Source organism: Phalangium opilio, unplaced genomic scaffold (assembly GCF_054372755.1).
Source record: "Phalangium opilio isolate 3A_F unplaced genomic scaffold, DU_Popi_V2 ptg000063l_1, whole genome shotgun sequence".
In the NCBI taxonomy this organism is placed as follows: domain Eukaryota; kingdom Metazoa; phylum Arthropoda; class Arachnida; order Opiliones; family Phalangiidae; genus Phalangium; species Phalangium opilio.
The window spans coordinates 1,371,493-1,398,921 of NW_028324180.1; the positions used below are offsets into that span (position 1 = coordinate 1,371,493).

At 37.8% G+C, this 27,429-nt stretch overlaps 1 long non-coding RNA gene across 4 annotated transcripts in view; it reads right to left on the reverse strand.

Annotated features, from left to right (window-relative positions):
- LOC149662123 (uncharacterized) overlaps positions 1-9,933 on the reverse strand; it is a 421,496-nt gene extending 411,563 nt beyond the window's left edge. The window contains exons 1-2 of one of the 4 annotated variants that reach the window (XR_016368575.1): positions 8,270-9,927; positions 7,728-8,183 (exon numbers count right to left, since the gene is read on the reverse strand). This is a non-coding gene — a long non-coding RNA (uncharacterized LOC149662123). Of the gene's footprint in view, positions 1-7,727 lie in introns of all 4 variants that reach the window. The other 3 variants (XR_016368578.1, XR_016368577.1, XR_016368576.1) reach the window with 3 other exon arrangements.
- Positions 9,934-27,429: the final 17,496 nt, after the last annotated feature.

Sequence of the window (27,429 nt, forward strand, 5' to 3'; positions counted from 1 at the left end):
GTCACAGACTCGTAATCACCACGTTCAATTACAGTTGAAATTTTAGTTAGCGCGTTAAGCAACGCTTTGATGTGATAAATATTATTCAAAATATTTCTAATTCCCGAATAGTGAGGAGCCAGTTCAGCGAAAGCACGCACATGACTTTGGCACTCTTCGCAATCAGCGCAGTAAGCAGTGTGTCCTTGGAACGGAATTATTTTCACCATTACTTCGGCTCCATCTGGTGGTATAAACACGTTTGATTTTTTGCAAAATTCTTTTCTTATTTCGCAAAGGTCCAAATCAGACTCAAAAATTTTAGTCAAAGATTTTTCATTCGCATTGGCAACTGTGTTTACGAAAGCTAGTACTTTTGCAATGGCTCGAGTTCGAAAAATTACAAATATCACTGCATTCTCAATATACAGTTTTGTTTTGGGTTTCAATAAACCCCCCTTCATTGATCACAAAATTTGCTTTTGGATTCTTCTCTTCAGTTTCAACAATGTTGAAAAGATTTGTAACAACTCCCGACTCATTAACTTGTAAAACACGTTCAACGTTACTAGTTGCGTTATTGTTTTTATGTCAACGAAATTTCACATTTCGTCAACAAACAATTCTTTTGTCGAACTGGTAACACGGTCTTTCAGAACCTTTCGTACACGACCATCAGAATCCAATTGAAAAATTTTGCTGTAATGTGACTCATCGCCATTTTTCAATATTTTTCCATTATTTCCAATCGGATAATAGGTAGTTTCATGGAAATAGGCCTCTTTCATGCTACTGTGAAGCCTTTTCCCAACCACAACTTCTGCCAAATTACCAGGATCAATGGACCCAAATTTTTTGATTTCTCAACAAAATCCTTAAATTCACTAACAACCCCCGTTAGTTGGGCGTGGTAAGCCGAATATAATTGCCTTTTGAAATGCAATATTCTACCAGCTAGCAATTGGCATTTTAGCTTGTGAGAGATAGACTTCGTGCGTTGTTTTTTAGTCTCACCGTTGAAAGACTCTGACGCCGCCAGTCTTTCAGTTAGACGTTTGACTAGAAACCTTTTATAGCTTTCAGCTATAATTTTTTTGTTTTTCGTTTTGAAAATTCCCGCATTGAGAAGCTTTTTCGCAAAACCAAACTTATCTTTTTTAGTGGGTTTCATATTTTTTTTTATATTTTGAGTGGGAACACACATTAGTAGTGCCACCACGTGGTTTAGTCGAATTTGTTTTTTTCGCAATACCAAGGCCAGATTTACGCGCAACTTGAGTATTTGCGTTTTTTTCCTTGAAGTACTCCTTGTTTTTCAGGTAGTACATTTTAAAGTAAAGCTGATTATTTTGCTTCTTTTGCAAAGCTTTCCTCTCAGTTTCCAATTTCAACTTAGCTTCTGTTCTAATTTTTCGCATTACAAGGATTTTTTTTCCCGCTTAGCTTGTTCTCGAGTAACCATTTTAAATAGTCAAGAATGGCTGTCACAATAATGTATTTAATAATATATTGCAACGGGTTTTGCAAATATGTTTGTTACACCCAGCAGTTCACAAGGAACTTTTTAAGAACTCTTTGAATTGGCAAAGGTACACACAGAACCCTTTAAATTTGCAAAGGTACACAAAGAAACCCTTGAATTCGCAAAGGTACACAAAGAAACCCTTGAATTTGCAAAGGTACACAAAGAAAACCTTGAATTCGCCAAGGTACACAAAGAAACCCTTGAATTTGCAAAGGTACACAAAGAAACCCTTGAATTTGCAAAGATACACAAAGAAGAACCCTTTGAATTTGCAAAGGTACACAAAGAACCCTTTGAAAAACACTCAGATTTCAATGATGTAGGTAATAATGAAATGTGAGTAATAAAAAATAGGCTTATCATTAACCTTAACAAAAGGAAAATTGGAAAGAGAAAAATAATTGAGCACAAACGATGTATGAAGTTGGTTTAAATAACCAAATTATTAACCCATAAAATACTTCTAAATATAATTTGAAGTAATAGATATAATTAAATACAGGTTTTTAATAGAGGAATACGAACCTTAAGCCTGGCTTCGGAAAGTTGCCGCCTAAAAGTGAACTTTGAAGAGAGCAAGGTTCGTAAGGGCGAAAAGCCGAAAAGTGAACTTTAAAGAGGGGGAAGGGGTCCTATAAAAAATCAAAATGGCGGCTGCATGTAAGGAAGTTTTACTAGTTAAACCTTGGTTAAACCTATCACATAAGGGTAGTTTTTCGGTTTTAACCTGCAAAATTATAATTATATTTATATCATGGAATTGAACGTTGGTGAACAAACATTTATTCTCCTTTTGGAGAACATTTTGGAGTATATGGAGTGTGTAGAAAGTGGCAGAAAGAGATGTTAGTGGAAAGAGGCCAAGTCTTAAAGTAAAAGTAGAATCATGGAGTCGATAAAAGCAGATAAAAGGGAAGAAAACAGTTTGAAAATTAAATCAATTTGCTTGAAAACAATGACCTAAAAGGAGATCCACATGAGCTGAGTTGTTTGTTTGAATATTTTTGGAAATTTCAAAATATTCTCCTGCAAATCTGTATTTTATCATTTTTATGTCAGGATTGGTTATAAACCCAGATTTCCCATACATGGGGCCTCACCCGATAACAAAATTTCTTTCAAATGCTGCGGTCTTGGATTATTAGATAATCAAATGCCCTTAATCAGCAAGAGAAATAAAAATAGACGAGTATGCAACTACGAAATCTTCATGCTTGGAATATTGTTAACAAACGAAGAAGTATAAACTGTCCTCTAGTTACGCTTACTATTATCAAGTACAAACCCAAATTTTGATCTGTGATAGAAGTTATTGTGATTTTTGTCATTTGACTCATTTAGACACCGAATGAAGTCAAGATTGAAAGAATTTTACCTGACTCTAAACTTTGGAAAGAAATAATTATAACCAGATATTTTCCAGACATTACACGGTGTTGACTTATTCCATATTCTTATACCCAAAACATTCGTGTGCAAATGGGGTTGTATTAGTGGCTTTGTGCATGGTGTTGTTGATTCCCCATTGAATTTGAGAAATCCTCGTGTCCCAGTCCTTTTCGTCTGCACGCGTACAAGAACTCGCTATTGCTGGGATAATTGTTCGGTTGTAACGTTCGACTTGCCCGTTTCCTCGCGGTGTAGCTGTGGCATTCATGACATGCTCGATATCTACATTCTTACAATAGGCTTGAAATTTTCCCCCTTTATATGCAGTTCCTTGATCCGTTATAATGCGCCGTGGTGCGCCAAAAATTGCTATGTGGTCTTCAAGAAACTACACGGCAGGAGCCATACCCGCGTTCCGTACGGCTTTCAAAAGCGTAAATTTCGTAAATCCGTCCACAGCTACGATCAAATAGGTGTTACCGGACAAGCTTTTCACAAACGGTCCAAGATGATCCATGTGTACGGTATGAAATGGTATTCCGATTTTGTCGATTAAATGTAGCAAACCTTGCTGTCCTTCAGATGGTTTTTTGCGATATAGGCAAGGTAGACATGCAGCGATACATCTTCGTACATAGCGCTTCATACCCGGAAACCAGTAGTCATTCTTGATTTTGCTTAGCGTTTTGTCGAGAGCAAAATGTCCGATATCGTCGTGGCAAGTTTTGACGATTTGCCATTTCGCACGTTGCGGTACGACCCATAATAGTTTAGGTTCTTCGCTTTCTTTGGTTTGGAGTCGCCGAAATAACCGTCCATGATTCAGTTCGTAATTTTTCTTAATTTCAATATCTTCTTTCGAAAGATTGTCGGTTTTATTCAGCGTATCGATGATTAACTTTATTCGGTCATAACCCTTCTGTGCGGTTATTAGCCAATCCTCGACAGACAAGTTTGTAGCAAGTATTTGAAGACCATCTGACGCATCAGTTTCTTCAGGCTCACCAACAGGTGAATTAATTCAAAATTAAAGTCCTGGACTTTCAACCACCATCGGCCGATGCGAGGGACCAAGTCCCGTTTTGAAAACGCATTTCGTACTGAGTTACAGTCGGTAACGATGGTAAATTCTTTCCCTAGTAAGTAAGGTCGTAACTTTTCCAAGGCCCAAACGATGGCTAATGTCTCCAGCTCGTATGAATGGTAACGTTGCTCGTCTGTGGTTGTTTGCCGACTGGAGTAATGTATAGCGTGCAGCAGTCCATCCGCTCCCTTCTGAAACAGAACTGCAGCCAATCCAATCTTACTGGCGTCCGTATGAAGTTCTGTCGTAGCTTCATGGCTATACAGCCCAAGTAATGGTTGTTCACAAAGTCGATCACGTAATGTTTCGAAAGCTTGGTTTTCTTCTAGGGTCCATTTCCAAGAAGAGTTCTTCTTTGATAGTTGCGTCAAAGGTGAAGCTATGTGAGCAAAGTTCCGCACGAATCGCCTGAAGAAACTCGCTTATCCTAAAAATCTTCTTACGTCGTGGACATTCTTCGATTGTGGGAAGAATTTCACGCACTTGTTTTCTCCAGGTTTGATGCAATCAGGGCTGATTTCAAAACCCAAGTATTCTATTTGCTGTTGTAGAAAGAAACATTTCTTCAGATTGAGCGTTAAGTTCGCGTTACGCAGTATTTCTAAAACTTGTCGTAAGTTTTGGAAACATTCATCGACCGTTTTCGCAGGTAGTAAGATATCATCGAGATATGCCATAGCGATAGAATAGCGCAATGGCCCAAGAATTCCGTTCATCATTCGCTGGAAAATCGCGGGTGCGTTTGTTAACCCAAAGGGCATGACTTCAAATTGGTAATGTCCATCAGGCGTGAGGAAGGCAGTCTTTTCCTTTGAATTTTCAGCTACCGGAATTTGATAGTAGCCAGACGCGAGATCCAACGAAGAAAAGTATCTACTCCCTTGCAACCTCTCCAACTGTTCGTCCACGCGAGGTAAAGGGAAAGCGTCCCGTTTAGTTATTCGGTTTCATGCACGATAGTCAATGCATAGACGTTCATCACCATTTTTCTTCTTCACTATTAAAATAGGACTTGCGTATTGAGAATTGGAGTCTACGATAATTCCAGCTTTCCATAACTCGTCAATTTTTCTTCGATCATTTTGTCGTTGAGCAAATGAGAGTCGATAGGGTCGAAACGTTATTGGTTTCGTGGAATTCAATTCGATTTCAATTTCGGCTGCGTCAGTTCGTCCTAATTCGTCAATATTTTCGGCAAAACAATCGCGAAATTCGTTCAACAGGTCGCAGAGAGTTTGTTGTTCTTCGTGACTGACGTCGAGACCGATATTAATGTCCTTTAGATTGATTGGGCTTAGTTTTACCTCCGATGTGTGTAGCGTTTCTCCGAGTGATTCTTTCTCGGTCGCTTCTTCTTCGCATACTTCGGCTTTAGTAACCTTCTGACCTTCAAATATAGTGAGTTCTTGATGGGATACATTCACGATGGGTGTAGCAGTGTATCCTTTCTGATCAACAGTTTTAATGGTTCGAGGTAAGCAATGCTCTTTTTCAGGCCAAGTTCTCATCTGGGCATCAATCAAGAGGTCCTTCCTTAGTAATTACTCCAACAAATCCTACGTGGTTAGGCGGAATTACGACGGCTTCCTACGCCCACAAGTTAACTTGTGGTTTCGGTAGTGCTGGGATATTTATTCGCGGCAAACACTCATCATCGTGATCATTCTCATGTTCTTCGTTGAATTAACGGACTGTGTTTTTCCTACGAATTACTGTTACGTGAGGCTATTCCGTTAGTAGGGGTATATCCTGAGCTTCATCAGGCATTACGTGAACAGGAACCTTTCCTTTTGCCTGGTCGACCTCTATTTCCGCTGTGAACTCTCCAAGCGGTTTAGTTCTTGCACCTCCGTAACCCCTGATAATGGAATTTGTCGGTTCATATTCCAGACCCAGTTCATCGGCTTTACTCTTTTGGATCATAACGCATTGACTTCCAAGATCTACGTAGGATCTGATCAATTTACCATTTATGGTCGCCTTCTTAAAGTATTTCTCGTTGGAGCTTCTCGCGTGCTCTACCCCGTCGAGGTGTCTATCGTCCAATTGATTCGCATTTGCCGCGTTCTGCGTGCTTTGGTTGTTCCTTTTTCTACATTCTCCATCAGTATGCCCGGTTCTTCCACACTTTGAACAACGTGGCTTCCTTTGCGGTTTGGAGCAATTTTTCGAAAGGTGTCCATATTCCAGACAATTAAAACAAAGAAGTTCGCCCCTTTCGTTCCCCCGTGGTTGATATTTTGGACACGCAGTTTGTGTTGGTTCGTTGTTTTTATGTTCGGTGTTTCGTATGTCGATTTCCTTTGTTTTTCGTTCAAAATATGGCTTATTCTTGGCTCGGGTTTCATGCAACAACTGTCTACGTTCCTCAAGTTGTTAGATACTTTCTAACAATTCCTGTGGCGAAATAAATGTTCTTACGCTCCGAGCGTTTATAACGGATTCGTCGTTCAATCCGGTAATCAGGTAGTCGATCATCTGATCGTCGTTCAGACCACATTGATTTGCTTTTGCCACCGTTTCGTGGAAATAGACCGCCACCCGTTCATTGTTTCGCCAAATTCGTTGTTCCATTTCTCGATGAAGACGTTGGTAATTGTTTCGTGACGGAAACCATTCTCTAAGAAGACTCTTCCACTCATCCCAGTCATAATCTATTGAATCCAGACCTTGATACCAAATTTTGGCTGTTCCCTGTAGCTTTGATAGTGCAAAATGAATAATGGCCCGCTCACCTTATTCATACGTCCTGGCGGCATCTTTAACTTTACGGATCCATACGTCGATGGTTTGTTGAGGAGCTTTAATTGGGTCAAACTCCGGTATGACATCTCCCTCATTGCTGAAGTGACGACGCGCGTTGTCACCTTGAGCCGTAGCATTGGCATTCAAGTTTGCGACACTAACAATTGCCTGTTGAATTGTTTCGCCGATGGCGTCTCTCATCGTTTTCTGAAATTCTTTTCGGGAAAGGGCTACGTTTTCCTCGTCAGCCATTGTCGTTGTGGCTGTTAAGTTATTCACAGCGTTGGTTCGTTCTCCGTTTTCATCTCTGCTTTCGTACTCGTCACCAAACGTTGAGTTTTCGTCGCTTTTGCTAACTGCCCTTTCTTCTCTTCTCAATATGTCGTTCTCGCTAAAAATTCACCCTCTACGTTCCTTTCCCAGACTTTTTCTCGTTGCTATACGTGCACTACGTCTCACTTCACTATACATAAATAAAGAAGTACCTCAATCGTTCTTGGCACTTTACGTTCTGCCTATTTCGTTCTATTCTGTAATTATTATAGCCGTTCGTAAGTCTTTATTCCGTTCCATGCGTCGAGGATTTCGCTCTTTTTTACGTTTCTTCTAGACCATTGCAGTTCCGTTCCGATGCTAGTTGAAAGTTCTATAGATGCTTTTGACGCGATTTGTTCTTTATCCCACTTCTGATATGTAAGAACCACACAATTATTCCGTTTAGGGTTAATTTTTAGCCACATCGTTTGATGAACATCTAACGATGGGGGTATTAGTTTGACTTGGTCTGAAGAAGAAGAAGAAGTATCGCTCGTTTTTTTAAAGGGAGAATGAAAAGAGTGATTGATGATTTTCAAAGGGAGAGGATTATGATTTGTCTATAACAGTGCATTGGGAATGTACTCTGCACATATAAATTAACACACTTAGAGTGAAAAGGGATAAATTGTGTTAAGGTTATATTTTTCATTCATTGGTGATTTTAAAGGAGAAAGGATTATGATTTACCCAAAGAACTTGGAACATATAAGCCCCCTAGAATTACACATCAAATCTACGCTTCGCGCGCCCGGTTTTTTCAACAAGTATACTTTATCATTCGTCGGTAGCGCCATCTATGTGTGTGGCGCATAACTAGAATTTCTATATTTTATTTTTTGCGCGAAAATGAAACATTTTCAAACTTTTTGGCGGGAAATAGCGCGATTTCAAAGTGCTTTTAGTTTAATACACTACATGTTTAAATATAGTTTTTAAACGTTTAATAACATAATAAAAACGATTTATTATTGAGAAAAACACTTTCTTGCGCTAATTTCAAAGTGTGCGAGTATAAAATGGGCAAAAAATGTTCAATTGAGGAATGTAAAAATACACGGAGAAATAAAAATGTTTATTTTTTTGCTCCATTCAATTGACGAGCTAGGGCTGTGAAGCCTTACAGCTCCAACTTGAACTTATACACTGATAATATAGTAAAAAGGTGGTTAAAGAGATAGGGATTGGTGGATTTCTTTCCCTCCATCCGAGTTAAAGTTTTAGGAACTTACGTATTTTGAGTTTAAATAGAGAGTGGGCTGGCCACCTACTTCGGTAGGAATGGAGTTCCAGATGGGAACAGTCCTCCTATCATAAGTAAGCAAAGCGCGAAAATTGTTCCACAATTTTACATTATTTTTATTACTAACTGCAACTCAAATAAAGATATCCGGTGATCAGTCCAGTTTGTTAGTAAAATGGCTCAATGCCATTGGAAAATCAAATTGGTCTCCTGGGAAAAATACCGCGATTTGTACAGGGTTGCCACAGAATTTTCAATTTCAGAACCAAATTCCCTGACTTTTCCAGGTTTTCCCTGACATTTTTCTTAGATTTTCCCTGACCTTTTTAGGCCGAAAACGTAAATTTTTGCAGCACGTTTTAAGTGCTTTTAATTAAATAAACCCTCTACATAAAGTTTTCCCATGTATTTGTTACCTTAAAATCATTAAGAAACATTTTAACTATCTAACAGTCTAAGAGGTTTTTTTACATAAAAGCAATTCTAGACAGCATTTTTAAGGATTGCTCAAGAGTTCACTTGTGTTAAGAAGAGAGGATGAGGAGAAAACTTTCATTACTCTTTCAATATAGACTTATCCCCAGAAATTTTACTAACTTAAATCAATTTCCCTGACTTTTCAACCCTATTTTAAATTCCCTGACTTTTCCAGGTTTTCCAGGTACTGTGGCAACCCTGTTAGCAATCATTTTCAAATATCTGACTATCGGAAAGTCACCAAAATAAAGTTTTTGTCACTTGGGCAAAACCGCTATTCTACATTACTTTTGCGTGTACCCACAAACCCACGCCTAAGAGATGGAATTATATTTTATTAAAGAACTTTTTGAGAAACTCCAACTGTGTTTTCAAACTTTTAATCATTAATTATAGGAAACATAGTCGGGCTAGCAAAAAAAGCGATAGTTTAGGGTCATCAAAATCTGTTGATATCTACTAATATATTGTTTTAATCAAAACAACAATTACCTTCCAACGTACAAACTGTCTCAAAACCATATTTTTTCGGAGTAGTAAGACAAAAAGGTGGATGAAACAACAATCCCACGATTTTAAAATTTAAAGCAGCTTATAAGAACGCCTTTCTGGTTGAGGGTTCTGGTTGTGCAAATGTCTTGGCTCGTGATAATACTGTGTCACCAAATTTTCTCAAAGCTAACAGAGGACATTTATATTTTGATGGGTCAAACCTATTGAGAGACACTATTTTGGCTGGATTTGTGTACGGAAACTGCACAAAGTCCTCAAATGCAATCAATGAAAGAGCTTTCACGACTACTGCATTACGACCAAGTCGACCAGAGGATTAATTGTTAGAGATCATGGTAGTTTAATATATCCTTCGGAGAGCGTAGTGAAAATTCTTGATCTCACCAAAAAAAGCCTGCGGATGCAAAACCTTGAAAATGATGGTGGTACTGCTTCTAAAACAATTGCTCTCAAAATTTAATCCCTCGTAAAAAGGTGTCTGATGCGTGAAAACATTTTTCCCAAGAAATTGGATGAAAACATTATCTGAACTTTCTAGTTCCCAAAGTTATTCGTATTTTTAATGAAAAAATGAAAATGGAAGCTGTTAGAAAAAAGCTTACCAAATTGATATTATTTTAAGGACAACAGCTAAGTATAGGCCTACAATTGCATCAAAACATATTATATAAAAAAGACTTGGTTTGCCCAAGCCTTAAAAACAAAACGATAAGAGTTTTTCCAGTTGTCTGAAGTGCAGATATTATTTTTTTCTATTGAATTTTAAAGACAATCCGTATTTTACTGCTCTTTCGAATTTAACTCAATCACCTGATTTTACTGCTGATGGATTAGTTTCCTATAAATTAATTGAAATAAAAAATTACTTATCTCAGATTTTTCAACAACAATTCCATTTTCCTGAAACATTTTATCATGAAATTTTTTGTTTTCAATGGAGAACGTACTTTAATTTTCAAATAATTCTCTCATTAATAATGTATATTATGCGGTCTTTCAGAATACAAAGGGGGGCTGTTATCACCTTTCTAATATTTGATAAAGGAGTTCGTTTCTTCTTTAAGCACAGTCACAATTATTGAACTGTGTATATCAGTACTTGTGGGAAAGATTTTAGAAGTGTTGGTTGAGTTGCTATTTAGTTGACAACATTATGAAAACTTGATGTGTTTAAAACCTTTTGAAAGGAAAATTCTCGGAAATTAAAAAAGAAAGTGTCAATTTGATTAAATTTACACGATATCCCTCAAAATAATAAATTCATGATAAAATATTTCAGGAAAATGGAATTGTTGTTGAAAAATCTGAGATAAGTAATTTTTTATTTCAATTAATTTATAGGAAACTAATCCATCAGCAGTAAAATCAGGTGATTGAATTAAATTCGAAAGAGCAGTAAAATACGGATTGTCTTTAAAATTCAATAGAAAAAAATAATATCTGCACTTCAGACAACTGGAAAAACTCTTATCGTTTTGTTTTTAAGGCTTGGGCAAACCAAGTCTTTTTTATATAATATCTGTTCCTTCAGCCTTAATTTGTAATAATATATTATAAAAATAATTATATGCTTGTCAAACGTCATTAATTCGATGTTCCAGTAAGATGTTCATGAGCATATTGGCTCACTCCAAGTGCCTCTCATTATTTTATGGGAAAAATTAAAATTTTAAATCATTTGGCAGGGGAGTGGTAAATTAATTCACAATTGGTAGGCGGGTGGTAAATTAATTCACAATTGGTAGGCGGGTGGTAAATTAATTCACCATAGATAGGCGGGTGGTAACTTATTTCATATAAAATGGCGGTTGGTGACTCAATTAAGTTTAGTTGACCTTTTTGTATAGATTTAAAAAAAAAGGTTATTCTAAACCACGCGCCAGCACGCGCACATTTCATTGAAAGTTTGTTATTTAAGAATTTTCCCTTATAAATACTAAGATTCTTCATCAAAAATAGACAACGAGCTTTCCAAGACTCGAACCTGCAACGTTTTGCCTCGAATGCAAACGCATTATCCATTACGCCACAAGCCCGTACTTCGTAACAAAAAATTATCTAAACATTGTATTTATAGGATTATTTCATTTATGTTGAATAAAAGATCTGTAAAAATAAACAACGAGATTGCCAGGACTCGAACCTGCAATCTTCTGCTCCATAGGCAGACGCGTTATCCTATGCGCCACAAACCCGATGGAGGCTGAATAAAATGCTATGCAAACAGTGAAATATATTTAACGGTTTTACCATGATTTATAAATTAATTAAAATAAAATACTTAGACTTAATTGTTCTTAACCAAACTTCAGAAGTTTAACATTCAATAGTTGCTTGATAATTCAAAAGTGTTCCGAACCTTAACTTCGCAGTAGTTTCTGAGTTATTCGATGGAGTGGACCACCAAAAATCCCATGCTTTTTCTATGGGACGCTAACCCTAAAATCTGTGAATTATTTCTTTAACATTACGGGAGGGTGTGGGTTCTTATCTAGAAGGGCCTACCGGCCCTCTAGAATTTAATATTATAGGCCTACCTTTCACAATAAATAATATCAAAACAATTTTTAAAAACATTTTCATTACCGCGTCTATGCGCCCAAATTCATAAGCAATTAAAGCAAATGAGAAAAATTCAGCTTCAGCAAAGCAGACGACAGATAAATATTTCGTCTCAAGCATTATAGATGGCGTTACCAACGAATGATAAAGTTATCGTTAAAAAAAAAGTGGGCTTGGAAATTGAAAAATTCGAGCGTGGATGTGTAATTCTAGGGGGCTATATGTTCCAAGTTCTTTGGATTTACCCATGACAGTACAATGCGGATGGTTTGTAAGAATGTTAATGAACAAACACGAGTATCTGTATGTCTTTTGTGAACACGCAAATTTGTCATATTGACCTACATAAAATTGCTAATTTCATATTCTCTTTAAAATTTCTCACCTTTCAAGCCATAAATATTCTAAGAACCCGAACAACTTTCTATAAAGTAAAAACTTCGGAATTTACACAAAGAAAGAACTCAAGTTGGCTGTTTTATGAATTCTTTCTCTTTCAAACGCTCCTGGACATAAGTCAATGTTAACCATTTATAAATATGCGTGGGTATTAGTCTATGTTGTAAACTTAAACTTTCAGTGCGTTTATTAATTGAGCGTAACGTGTTTAATAATTTAAGCACTGTTAAAAGTAACTAATCGAGGAGATAATCAATAAAACTTTGTTCTTCTATTAAGGTCCACTTAGATGTTACGGGTAATCATTTTAGCACTGTTAAAGGTGTCGAGGGGCTATGTGCCAATGAAAATCTTCGTTCATTGGTGATTTCCATTGATACTTTTAAAAGGTTAGGGATTTATTGGTGATCTTCATTAATGCTTTATATGGGATAGGGATTCATTGGTGATTTAAATTGGATGAGGATTAGGGGTTATTTAAAAAGGTCAAACATAACTATTATTATACACGGGTGTAAAGTAATTTAGAAAATTAAAGAAATTTACGGAGATAAACCACGTGTAATTAGAGTTAAATAATAATTTATTTAAAACATCCAAATTAAAAATGAGACGTTTCGAGCCGCGGCTCGTCGTTCAGTCTGGTGAACCATAGTGAGTTTCACATTAATAAGCTATACACTAAAAAACTAAAAAACAATATATCTAAAAAAGGGGGGGGAGTATAACATTTTATCCCTAGGAGATTATTTACATCTAGAGGGTGCCAGGTTGGCGCGGGATTTTATTTATTTTTATTTTTATATTTTAATAGGTTATTAATGTTCCAATTATTTTTTAAGGAGATTCCGGCTTCTAAATTAAAGTTGTTATGTTTAAATTTTTTTATAAATATGCTTTCAGTAATTTTACGTTTAAAATAATCCTTTTCTTTAGCCAAAATAGAGATATTATCCCAATTAATCTGGTGTGAAGTATTAAATTTTAGATGAACAAATATGGCATTTGTTTCTTTTTTGTTTTTGACATCTCTTTTATGTTCCTTGACTCTATCAAGTAGTTTTCTTTCTGTCTCCCCGATGTAGTCATTAAATCAAAAATCGGGGAGGTCCGGAACACCATTCGTGAGGCCAAGAAAGAAATTGAATCCCTGGAATCACGTTTCTACAAGAAAATTGATCCTAACGCCAATCTGGAAATTCGACAATGGATCGAAGACAGTTTTAACAAGGTCCACAAGGAAATTAGCACTAAGCAGAAACGTAAGTTCGACAAACTCCAATTATCAGTCACCGTTAAAAAAACGCAGGATGCCTCCATTAATTTAACTGAAGACGTTCAACCAAAGAACGTAGTAAACCTATCCACCTCCGAACTTAATACTAACGAAATGAGGGTACTAAGCCTTGGCTTGAATTTCATTCCTAAACCAAAGAGCATGAACCATCTAGATATCGCAGTAGAATTAGAAAAATTCTTTATCAAAAACATTGTTGATGATAACGAACTTAGTGACATTTGTCATATCTTAACTACCGAACTTAAAACCTTTAAATTTAATCTTAGTGAAGACAACTTAACCAAAGACCTACGCTACGCGATTAAAACGATTATAAAGAAGAAAGATCTACTAATTGTTCCGGCTGATAAGGGGGGAAAAATAACAATTATGGACAAAAACGCCTATATCACTAAAATGCAAAATCTTATTGATAACGGTGACTACATTAAAAATCCGAAATTTAGCTTAAATAAACAATGTAAAGAAATCATTGATTTCTCTATAAAATTAGAAAAATCTGGTGAAATTGATAAAAAATTCAAATTCGCATTAAGGAATAAGAATCCTAGAATTTCCCACTTAAAAGGTTATGTTAAAATTCACAAAACTGATAATCCTATGAGACCTATTGTAGATATGTCTGGTGCAACTACATGTAATCTGTCTATCCATCTGGCTAAGATCTTTGATACCCTTGTGGACTCGAAAAACTGTCTTAAAAATTCATATGACTTTATTGAACGTCTAAACGATATCACGTTTGAAGACAATAGCCTTATGGTTAGCTTTGATGTCGTCAGTTTGTTCCCTAATACTCCAGTTAATGAAACTCTTATAATTGTTAAAAACTTATTAGAAGATAACCTAGATATTTTAAAAACTGTAACCCCTCTAAACCTTAATAGTGTCTTAACTGCCACAGAAATTTGTTTACGTAACAACGATTTTGAATTTAATGGTATCAAATACAAACAAACAGATGGCCTCCCGATGGGGTCTAATATTTCCCCTGTATTAGCTAATATCTTTATGATCTATTTCGAGAAGAATTTCCTTGCTTGTGAACCGGATTTCCCTGATATTTGGTGGCGCTATGTAGATGACATTTTTTCAAAATGGACGGGTAATAAAACTGACCTCATGGACTTCTTGGAACGTATAAACTCTAGACATCATAAAATCAAATTTACTGTTGAAATAGAAAAACAGGATAAATTACCTTTCCTTGATGTCTTGGTTGATAGGTCCAATAATTCTAGGAGACCAGACCACTCCCTCTACCAGAAACCAACCCACTCTAATAAATTTCTTAATTATAATTCATATCATGCACATCATATCAAAAATGGCCTAGTTAAAAGCCTTAGTTATAGAATCAATAAAATCTCTAATCAGCCATCCAAAGACCTTGTTAAAATTCGGAACCAATTGTTAAATAGCCAATACCCTAAACCTATTTTAAATAAATTCCTTAAACAAAACAATTCTATTACCAATAGTACTACAACAGCCAAAAAAAATAAGGAATCTGAAAAATGGCTTTTCTTACCTTATTACAAGGGATTTAATGAAACCCTTCAGAGGAAGTTAAGACCTTTTAATATTAAAATTATTAACAAAAAAGCTAAGGATTTAAGGAGTGCCTTAGTTAAATGGGAATCGGAATCTGATAGAGATAAAGTTGATATTTTAAATACTTCGGGCATAATTTATAAAATTGAATGTAAAACCTGTAATAAGGTTTACATCGGGGAGACAGAAAGAAAACTACTTGATAGAGTCAAGGAACATAAAAGAGATGTCAAAAACAAAAAAGAAACAAATGCCATATTTGTTCATCTAAAATTTAATACTTCACACCAGATTAATTGGGATAATATCTCTATTTTGGCTAAAGAAAAGGATTATTTTAAACGTAAAATTACTGAAAGCATATTTATAAAAAAATTTAAACATAACAACTTTAATTTAGAAGCCGGAATCTCCTTAAAAAATAATTGGAACATTAATAACCTATTAAAATATAAAAATTAAAATAAATAAAATCCCGCGCCAACCTGGCACCCTCTAGATGTAAATAATCTCCTAGGGATAAAATGTTATACTCCCCCCCCCCTTTTTTAGATATATTGTTTTTTAGTTTTTTAGTGTATAGCTTATTAATGTGAAACTCACTATGGTTCACCAGACTGAACGACGAGCCGCGGCTCGAAACGTCTCATTTTTAATTTGGATGTTTTAAATAAATTATTATTTAACTCTAATTACACGTGGTTTATCTCCGTAAATTTCTTTAATTTTCTAAATTAGGGGTTATGTCTGGATTACGGTTAATCATCGAGGCGCTACTCACTCGTCGATTTTAAACGGAATTGGGATTAAGGTACACTTAGAGGTTACGGGTAATCATCTTAGCACTGTTAAAGACAACGCGTCGAGGAGCAATTCACTAACGGTCATTTTCACTCATTAAGGATTTTTATTTGTGATTTTAAAAGGGAATTTGTTTAAGGGTTACTTATGTGTAATTATTTTAGAAACGTTAATTGTAGCGCGTCGAGAGGCTACTCACTAAAAAGTCAATGCCGATTTTAAAAGGGATTGGGAATAGGGGTTATTTAGTTGTTCCGAGCAATCATTTTAGCACTGTTAAAAGCAACTAATGAAGATTTTCTTTCATTGGTTATTTTCATTGATGCTTTCAAATGTGATAGGGATTTATTGATGATTTAAAATGGATGGGGATTAAGGGTAACTATTACTTATTCCAAAAAACAGAATGTTCTCGATAGATGGAGCCTTACAAACGATGGCGCTCTAATCTGGTCGGGGCCATCTTGTTATTACCGCTTTTTTTGAAAATAACGACCGTTAGGGTCAAAACATTTTTAAGAACTCCCTCGAGTCAAATCAAGCGGCACGAGATTATACAATTTAAAAATAATCGCGTGCAATTCTTAACGGTGCTAACATGATTAAGTTTAATTTAACGGCTTATCTTGTTTATCTAGTGTGGATTTAGTTTATAATAAAATGTTAACTTTAATTGCAATTACCCTAAAATTTAAATGTTTGATGTAAATTTGATGTATTTTAACGATCATTTAAATTAATTTGAAAGTGAAATAGGAAACGTATGTGGCTGTACGAAAAACTTGTTATGTTTTAATCTTAATTTGAGCGTGGTTCGTGAGAGTGGATTAAGCTTAAAATTTATTTGAATTTTTTACCCTAATTGCAATGTTTAGTGCAGTTTAACATTTTTTCCACATATTCACTTTTTAACCCAAAATTTTTGAATTTGGTGGCAATTAATGTATTTAAAGATAGTTTAAATTAACTTAAGTGTGAAATAGAAAATATTGGGCTTTACCAATGGCTTGGGTAGTTATAATCAAAATTAAAGAGTTTATTTAAAAGTTATTTGAGCCTTTATCCAAAAAATGTATATTTTGGTTTAGTTTCACGTTAATTATATTTAATTGAGTTAAAATTAACGTAGGACTGTGTTTTGGCAGTGTACATTTAGGTTATAAAATGAGTTTAAATGTCTACTTCACCTTAATTGCAATTATTAGTGGAGTTTTCGATTCTCATTTTACGCTAAAGTTTTGAATTTTGCGCCTATTAAGGTACTTTGGAGTAGAGAGCTGCAACTCCGTGGAAGAACTCCGAAACCCGCTGGGTTCCGCGTTTAAGCGATGGGAACTCCAGGAGTTGGAAATGTTTTTCTGAGATAAAATTGGAGTTGGGTGGCATTGGAAGTTTTCGTGTGCGGAGTTGGGAGGCACTGGGAATAGTGATATTTATAATTGCGGAGTTGGGAGGCAATGGAAAATAATCTTAAAACATGGAAATCTACGGAGTTGGAAAACTTAAGTCTGCTAAGTGGTAGGGCTCCAATTTAAAAGCGGACTTTAGCGTTGTTTGTCTTTTGAAGCTTCGTACGAAATTCTTTTTTCACCCTTAACCCCACGTGACACGCCCCCTCAGTGAGTCTCTCACACAATGGGGCCGCGGGCGCTTTCCTTTTCTCTTAACCCCATTGACAAGAGTCTCCTTTCTAGCTTTGAGGCATATTAAAGTAAGGCAGTAGGCATATTGGCAGGCACAACTAATAACAGAATGAACTCTAGTGTTAGTATTTCTTGATTCGTGAAGTTTGTGGACTTGTCCTTTAAAATAGCATTTGCGAAGCGAATCAGTCCGATTTTAATTAAGTAGCTAATTTAAGAAACTAAGCGTAAAATATGACTCAGTGACAACGCGTAGCGCCTTTTCCCCAAATCTTAAGTTTTAATGTCTAGAAGAATTTTATGAGTAAATATTATTCCTTATTTGAAAATCATAATTTATAAGCACTCGTGATATCAATCTCAGGCCAAGTTTGAAAGAAAACTAATGAGCTACACGTTTTACTTGAACTTTCTATTTTTCCAATTCTAAAGAGTAAAGAAATCTTCCAAAGACTAGAAACTAGAAAGGTTTTAATGGACGAAGTTAGAAGGAGTTGGGAGGAGTTTAAGAAATTTTAATTTCCATGGAAGGAATTGGGAGGTGTTTAAGAAATTTTATTTTTCATGGAAGGAGTTGGGAGGAGTTTAAGAAATTTTAATTTTCATGGAAGGAGTTGGGAGGAGTTTTACATTTCGCTTGGCGGAGTTCTGCGGAGTTGAAACTTTTGATTATGGCATTGGGAGGAATTGGAGTCATTGTTGTGTATCGCCTTGGAGTTGGAAGGAGTTGGAGGTTAATATTTTCATTTTGCAGCTCTCTACTTTGGAGATAATTTAAATGAGCTTATGTGTGAAAGAGAAAACATGGGGCTTTACCAACGGCTTGGGTAGATACAATCTTAATCAAGAACATCATTTAACAGTTATCTGAGTTTTCATCCAAAAAAATGTATATTTTGGTTTAATTTCACGTTAATTACACTTAATAGCGTTGAAATTAACTGGTCAGTGCTCATTAAGCTTATAAAATGACTTTTAATAAATAATTCACCTTAACTCTAATGTTGAGAGGAGTTTTTTTATTATTTCCAACACATTGCGTTCAATTTTTATCATATCCTGTGCTAGGTTTGTGGTAAAGATTATCTATACAATATGTTAATGAATGATGTTATTCTATAGTTTAGCTTGAATACCAGTAATTAAATCAAATACCTATACAATTCATAGCAATTTAAACCAATAAACAAACGGCAATGTGGACTGTGGAAATAGCAAACAACGCAACCCTCCGTTAAATTCTAACGTGGTTACATTGAGACTATCTGTGATGTAAACATGACAATTATTTGACTAATTAATTTATATAACGACACTGTCCTCCTGGATTAACCAGCACAACTGATACTTATGAATTAAACAATCCACTGTTGGTAACAAATAGTTTATAAAATGATAACGTAACATCACAGTATGACTGATTCAATAGGATCAAAATTGTTTTAACGAATAATCTGGTCCTCTACATTGGTTTAGTTTCAGGAATTATACCACACACCTGAGTTTAACAAATAATGAAACCGTTTATACCTGTCCTCAAATGAGAATGTTGAATTAACTGCGCTAACGTAAACACCACTCTTTTAACTGCCGTAGGGAAAACACATTGAAAATTTTGTCATCTTTCCTGTAATATTTTGAAGTTGAATTCTTCACAGGGTGAAAACACTACCCTTGATTTCTAAACCATAATGATTTGGATAGATATGCCATTTTTTACTTAAAACTAGACGCGCCAACAAACTGTCATGAGTACAGTATTAAGTAACGTAAAACCTAGGCCCTGGGGTTGGGATTTGTAGCATGAATCGATGCAGACTACGTATTTTGTAATTCCAAAACAGAGCTGGAAATTAGCTTTCTTATAATCTTTAAAAGGAAAGACACTATAAACACTATATTACATAGACAAACTAAAATACAACTTAAGCCTTGGCCGTAAAGAACGTCGAAAAGCTTACTTTAAATGATATAAAAACCTCTATTAACTGTAGTTATTTACCTGAATTACTTTTCTAGACGAAAATTCGACCTGATAACGACGTATTTCTTATTACGGGTGCTACAGTTAATTAGAAAATACATATAAAGGTGCTCAAGCTCGGATGAAATACCATAGTAATTTGTTAGCGTCTACTGCAAAGAAATTAGGAAAATCAGCAAGAAAGCCAAAATTTGCAATATGTCAACGTAACTTGTTGGCACCCACAAACCTAGGCGCTTCTAGTTGTCAACGAGAACGAAATGAAGAAATAGGTTTAAGCGCGCTATAAGGTTAGGCTGACTTCTGACGCAAAAGTACTTTTTTGATGTACTTTGTTAATTAGTTAAAGTACAATACTTAGACTTCGATAATTAAAAACTCGAAACATGTAAGTTTCTCATTTAAAAAATGCTTGTTAATTTAGAAGTATTCCGAAAACTAACTTCGCTATAGTTTTTCCGTATGGCCTGTCTCAATTGCCTTAAAAAACCGAAAAATTTTTAATGCTTTTTCTATGGGACACTAACCCTAAAAACTGTGAATTTTCCTTTAACATTACGGAAGGGTGTCAAGTAGGGATGGCGAAAATTCCGGAATTCCGGAACATATCCGGAATTTTCAGAAAAATTCCGGTACGGAATTTTCCAAGTTGAAATCCGGAATTCCGGATCATACGGGATACCGGTTTGTACGGAATTCCGGATCATACGGAATACCGGTTTGTACGGAATTCCGGGTCATACGGAATTCCGGGTCATACGGAATTCCGGGTCATACGGAATACCGGTTTGAACGGAATTCCGGGTCATACGGAATACCGGTTTGAACGGAATTCCGGATCATACGGAATGTTTTCAGCCAACATTACTCAAGAATCAAGAGTAAGACACACCACTATTGTATTCAATCTTCATCTCTTCAAATAATACAAATGGAAACCTTCCATAAACGGCGTCACACACTTAAGGGGGGAGGAGTTTCTGAATTTGTGACGGTCCGTGACAAGGGGGGGATTGGCGTAATGCTATTCGTGGCGTCACATTCAACTTTAATTTTGTTAGGAAGTCGGTGTATAAGAGGGGCGGATTGGCTCTCTTTCGTGATAAAATAATAAAAATAAAATTCTAAATACCACCGTTGAAGCCGGTTTTAGTCCAGAATTGAAGCCGTATTGATTCCGGAATTGAAACCGTTTTGATTCCGGAATTGAAACCGTTCTGATTCCGGAATTGAAACCGTTCTGATTCCGGAATTGAAACCGGATTGATTCCGGAATTGAAACCGGATTGATTCCGGAATTGAAACCGTTCTGATTCCGGAATTGAAACCGTTCTGATTCCGGAATTGAAACCGTTCTGATTCCGGAATTAAAACCGGATTGATTCCGGGATTTTTCGGAGTGTAAAAAGAATACGGAATTCCGGAAAATTCCGGATTTGACATCGTCAAATACCGGTTTCGGAATTTTCCGAAAACCGCCATCCCTAGTGTCAAGTCATGATCGACTAAACTAATAATTAAATTATTTAACGTTAGTTCTCTCGTAACTTTGTTTAATGTTATAGAAACTGCAACGCCAAGGGTCCAAGGCTTTCCGACTCCGAGCAACGCGCTTGCGAAAATGACGTCGCCAGGTGAGTCGGACGTGACGGGCATAGTGACGGGCGTGATCGAGACCGAGTGGAAGGTTCTTCCATTTCGAATCTAGCCAATGGGAGTGCATCGGCATTTCGGCGGGAATTTCTCAATTTTCTCGTAGGCAACGCGTGGAGCGACGCTTGTCACGTGTGTCTGTGTTGCTCATCTCTCTCTCTTTGTCATCACTAGGCTACTAGCTCGGGATGAGAATTCGAGGCGAAAGGTACATTATTTGTGGGCGCTGAACACCGTTATCGGCTTATTTTCAGTTAAAAAAAAGAACCCGATAAACTAATTTCTTATATTATTTTACTCTCTCTTTGAAATAGAAATGGAGCAACCACAAACTTGGTATACTTATTTGGAAACGCTTTTGGAGCGCAGTAAAATCTATTATAGAATTCTATGTAAAAGAATCGCGCAGAAAAAAGTACAAACCAACTTGGGGAAACAACCGGAAAGTTTCCAAGGGAAAATGAGAGAATATCAAATAGAAGGATACGAATGGCTTCTTACGCTGTACGATATGGGAATGAGTGGCATCTTAGCCGACGAAATGGGTTTTGGAAACACCATCCAAGCTATTGCCTTAATTGCCCGTTTAGTGGAAAGAAATGAAAATGGACCCTTTTTGGTCGTTTCTCCATTATCGACCCATAGTAAATGGTTATGCGAATGTAAAAGGTTCGCTCCTAGCGTTAGAACAATTTTTTTCATGGGCGTAAACGAGATTTAAGATTTGAAATGAAACAAATTCGTGGGAGTCACGTCGTCATAACGAATTTTGACTTCATTATAAAACGTTTGCTGAGTCGCGTTGAATGGAGACTTATAATAGTTTGTGAAGGACCATGTTTGAATGATCCAGACCGCGTATTCATCGAGTAATATTATTACTTGTCCCTTTCATCTCGTCAAATTTCAGGTTCTAACTGGGTGTCGTTTAAAATTTTTAGAGCTCTTAAAACGTACAAATGCGAGAGTAGGCTTCTCTTGAGTGGGACGCCTCTTCCAAACAATGTCGTCGACTTGGTGTCAATTTTGGAATTACTGTTGTCAAATACTTTTGACGATCTCCACGTGTAAGTTCTACAAATTGGTGGGAATTTTGCCCGTGATAAATGACGGACAATGTTTAAAAAGATCCGAAAACTTTCGATAGGTCTTCGTTAACGTTTAAAAAATTTCATTGAAATAGGTTTGAATCTCTGTTGGACGCGGCTGCCACCGTCGAGGGAGATGGAGCGATACTTGCCCGGCGAGAACGTGAACATCGCGTTATGATTTCAATCTCTACTCAGGCAATTTTTACTCCGTCGAACCAAATCCGATGTGAACATAAATTTACCACCAAAAAAAGAAGTTATCGTTTACACTCGTATGAGCCCTTTGCAAGCAGAGTATTACCAAGCCACTCTGGAAAATAGCATTGCAAAGGTGTTAGGAGTCAATAAAGAGTCTCATGTCAATCTTCAGGAATTAGAAAGACCGTGCCATACAGAGATAAACTTTAAAACATTCTGCGCAATTGACGATTCTTATGAAGAGGAAAAAATGAAAAGGGTGTTCATAGAAACTATGGAAAATGTTAAAAGGTATGATTTTTTAAACTTTTTTAACGCACAAACAACTCCAATTATAGGCCGATACTTGGTGGCATTTAAGTAGGCAATTCTCTAACTTGTTTCTGTTAGTTTCGTCGAACTTTTCGAACAAATTTTTCGATCACCAATTCTAATTTTGTAACATTTCGAACTTGGTTCATTGTTTGCGAGAAATGTTACCATTACGGTCTTTTAAAACCTCATTCAATCGAATATTCCACTACTTTAAAATAATAAAAAATTTTAAGCCAAATTTGACCCCAATTGGCTTTGTCTCTCGATCACCTGACTCGGTCATCTTAATTGTTAATTTTATCTTTGGTTTTTAAATCTTTTCGATCGAGCTCATCTTGAAATCAAATTGGTATAAGTTTAACGAAAACAAGCAATCGATTTCGAAATAGGTTTAAGCGCGCTATAAAGTTATTCTGACTTCTGACCCAAAAGTACTATTTTGATGTACTTTGTTAATTAGTTGAAGTACAATACTGAGACTTCGATAATTAAAAATCGAAACAGGTAAGTTTCTCATTTAAAAAATGCTTGTTAATTTAGAAGTATTCCGAAAACTAACTTCGCTATAGTTTTTCCGTATGGCCTGTCTCAATTGCCTTAAAAAACCGATATTTTTTTAATGCTTTTTCTGTGGGACGCTAACCCTTAAAACTGTGAATTTTCCTTTAACATTACGGAAAGGTGTCAAGTTTATCCACAAATTATAAATTATTTCCTTACAAAGTTTTTATTTCGCGCGTTTTAGAGGTTCGGAAAAGAATTGGTCCGACCCTGGTTGGCAGGCTGGGCGTCCCTTCTACCCCATTTTTAGTTCTAAAATGGTTTTATCCTAAATTAAGTTATATAAAATTGTTTTTAAATTAACTGTAACGCTTCGCCCCGGGAAAACAATTTGGCCGGTCGTGAGGGGGTTACGCGCTACAAGTCCCTAATGTCCGATAGCGAAGGGGAGTTATGTAGGCCTAACTCAAATCGTCACTATCGTCCCATAAGGGAATTAAACCAGAGGAAAATAAAACATACCTTGTGGTTGATCTTTTGAACTAATTCTTTATTAAAGTGAAACGATATTTACGTTGAAAATATTTAAGTGAGATCCAATAATTGGAGGCGCGATGTCACGCGGAATACAAAAATTTTCGCTCGCGAAATTACGTATAAATCAAAAAACGGACCCGTGCCTGGTCCCGCGGAAAACACGAACTAACTCGTTCGGGACGAAGCGGATCTGACCCGCAGAAAACAAAAGGCGAACTTATGGTTCGAGAACCAAACTTGAACTAACTTATTACAACAAACCGGCGTTCCTTCTCGTCTCGGTTTGAGTTTGGGAACAGGGGTTTCTTGGATGGGATAGGAAGGGAGGAGGAGCTTAGATGATGGCGGGCTGAACATAGTCCAAAAAGTGGACCAGGGTGCTCAGCCCTCCATCATCGTCTGCAACGGCTTCAGAGATGAGGCCGCTGCATGCACCCCCTCGGAAAAGAAGGAGAGGATGGAGAAGAAAGCAGGGAAATAGGAAGAGAAAAGGATAGCGGGGGAAAAAAAGGCATGTAATGGATATAAGGCGAATGTTCAATCGGGGTGTATTCGTGTTTTCATGTTTCCATGATGTCGGTTCCGTAATATGAACTTCCGAGGGCAGAGCGAAGAAAAATGACGTCCGACTGCTGCGCATGCTTGGCATACGTAAGTCGCGCTTGGACGGCGCAAAATTGGATACCCGTCCGGATGAACTGGATGAAGGCGGATGGCAATGCCGTTGGGGATCCCCTCCCAAGCAACGGGGAATAGGTCCCGATCTTTCGGAGGTTCCTGGAGATATGGTAGCTCCTCGAGGAACAGTTTATCATATTCATCAAATTGGTATAGCCTGTCCTGTGGGATGGGAAGGGGGCCATAGTCCTCGTAATCCCGGTAGGCCTGAGATCTGAGCGGAAATGGATTTGGCGGTCGTGGGACATCTGCGTCGACGAGGTCTGATATCGGTTCCTGCTCGGGCTCAGGTTCTTGCACTAGGTCAGGCGTGAGGGGTCGTGGGGCGTCCACTATAGGCGGGTCCTGTTGTGGGACGTCAGCGAGAGGGGGAAAATTTTCGGGATCCTGGGCAACAACCTTGGGGACTGTATTGGCGAGATCGGGTTGAGGTGGTTCGGCCTCCTGTGGGATCGAAAGATCCACTCGTGGAACCACAGGCAGTGGGGCCGGATAGAGGAGGGTTTCGCGGCTTCTGACTTATTCGAACTTGTTCCATTTGACGGAAGAGGGGCTTCTCCTTCCGGACTAGTAGATATGGTATGGAACTTCGGCGTCTTTTTCACTGGCTTTGTCGATGAACTAGTCGTTGTCGTAGCTCTCATGCGCTTTCTTCTTCGTTGTCGGTCTTCTTTCCTGTCAATCTCGTCGGAAGACGTACTGAGCTGATCTTGAGGCCGTGGACTATTTCGCCTTCTGTGTTCAGCTTGAGGATGCGAGATGGACGGTTCTTTTGACGACGTGCTTTTACTGCTCGATACTTTGCGCAATGGTTTCTTTCTCCTTCCAATGACTGAAGATGAGGTAGGGGGGTGACTTCTTTTGCGGGGATCGTGGATCTCTGGCTCGTCACTTGAGATACTGCTACTCATCATTTTCCGTGTAGGTCTTGGAGTTGGCTCCGGAGCGATGGACAAAGGGGTTGTAAAACCTCTCTTTTCCTGTTCCGGTTCCGTTATTCGGTCGACATCCGTTGATGTACTCAATTTTTCTTAGGTTTAATGTCTTCGGTTGTTGACGTAGTCGGGTGGTCTCTCTTTTCTCTCTCAAGTCTTGAAGTTTCCACTGGAACTTGGGGTTCAGGGGTCAGTGGTGTGGCTTCCGGATGTGTTACTATCGGACTGACGATCTTCTTCTGACCTGCTTCCGTTGGACGGACTTCTTCCGTTGGACGGACTTCTTCCGTTTGTCGGACTTCTTCCGTTAGACGGACTTCTTCCGTTTGTCGGACTTCTTCCGTTTGTCGGACTTCTTCCGTTTGTCGGACTTCTTCCGTTTGTCGGACTTCTTCCGTTTGTCGGACTTCTTCCGTTTGTCGGACTTCTTCCGTTTGTCGGACTTCTTCCGTTTGTCGGACTTCTTCCGTTTGTCGGACTTCTTCCGTTGGCGTTTTAGGTTCTTTCGATCTCGTTTTCGGAATCTTGTCCACAAATCGAAAAGGTCCGATCATTTCAACAACTTCCTCGAAGGATTCGGAGGAAGGTTGGGGTCTTTCCTGGGGTACTTCTTGGGGAAGTGTTCCTTCCGGAGGTGGCGTGTTGGTTTCTTTTACTGGAGGAAAAGGTTCCTTCGGGACAGTGTTTTCATTTTCCTGAATGAGTTCCGCGTTTTGGTCTTCTTGCGTTACAATTGGAGGTGGTACTCTTTCTGGAGCTGGCGCTCTGGGTCTCCGTGGGGAGATAACTGCTTCGGGTTGTGGGTTTTCATTTCTCTGGATAGGGTCTTCAGTGGTTGGGTCAATTTCGGCTGGTTGTCCCGACTCTTCTCCTGGAGAAGGCGTCCCTTCGATTCCCTCTAACGGTACTTCAGGAGTTTGGTACAATTTGAGTTGAGACATATTAATTGGGCCGGTCTTTTGTCCCGAGATCATGTCTTCTAGGACATAGACTAGCGGACTCCTCTTTTCGATGATCTTGTAGGGACCTGTCCACTTTGGACACAATTGGGCCATTCGTCCCAAGTTAGCGTTAGACAGGGGGTGAGTCAATTTCCAAACGATTGTCCCAATGTCGAATTCTAGATCTTCTCGTCTGAGGTCATAGTATTTTTTCTGTTTGGCTTGAGCCAATTTGGAGAAAGTCATGGTTAACTTCCATTGATCCTTCAAGGCCTTCAAGGTCTCCGAACGATCTTCAAATTCCTCGATGGGCATCCCTATGTCGATGTCCCATGGGAGTCTCGGTTCTCGTCCCATGTTTAAATAAAAGGGAGATATTTTGGTCGTTTCACGGGGCGCTGAGTTTATCGCGAACGCAAGAGCGTTCAGTGTTTCATCCCACGTTCTATGATTATTTTCAACGTATATGGAGATGGTTTCTCCAAGGACTCGGTTTACCCGCTCCGTGATGTTCGACTGAGGGTGGTATGGCGATGTATGAATCGGTCCAATGTTGAATAATTTGCACGTGTTGCGCCATAGTGAGGACACGAACTGTGTTCCTCTGTCGCTAAGGATTTGTTTCGGAGCTCCCCATCGACATACAAAGTTCTTCAATGCGAGGGCGCATGCGTCGGCTGTTATTCTTTTTAATGGGACTAATTTCACGAATTTGGTCATGTAATCCGTAAAGACAAGAAGAAATCGGTATCCTCTCCTGCTGATCGGAAAGGGTCCCATGATATCAACTCCGATTGTGTCGAATGGTCCAGTCGGAACTGTAGATATCATAAGGCCAGGTGTCCTACGGTTACTGATCTTGTACTGTTGGCAAAGAACGCATTCTCTGACGTATTGTGTGACGTCTTTGTCAAGATCGGGCCACCAATATCTGTGTCCTACTTTTTCTCTTGTTTTGTATTTTCCTCTATGGGCAGATAGAGGATGATCATGTAAGAGTCTTAAGGCTTCTCTTCTGAGAGATTTTGGTAGATAGATCCTCGCTGGACGAACTCCTGACGCTTTGC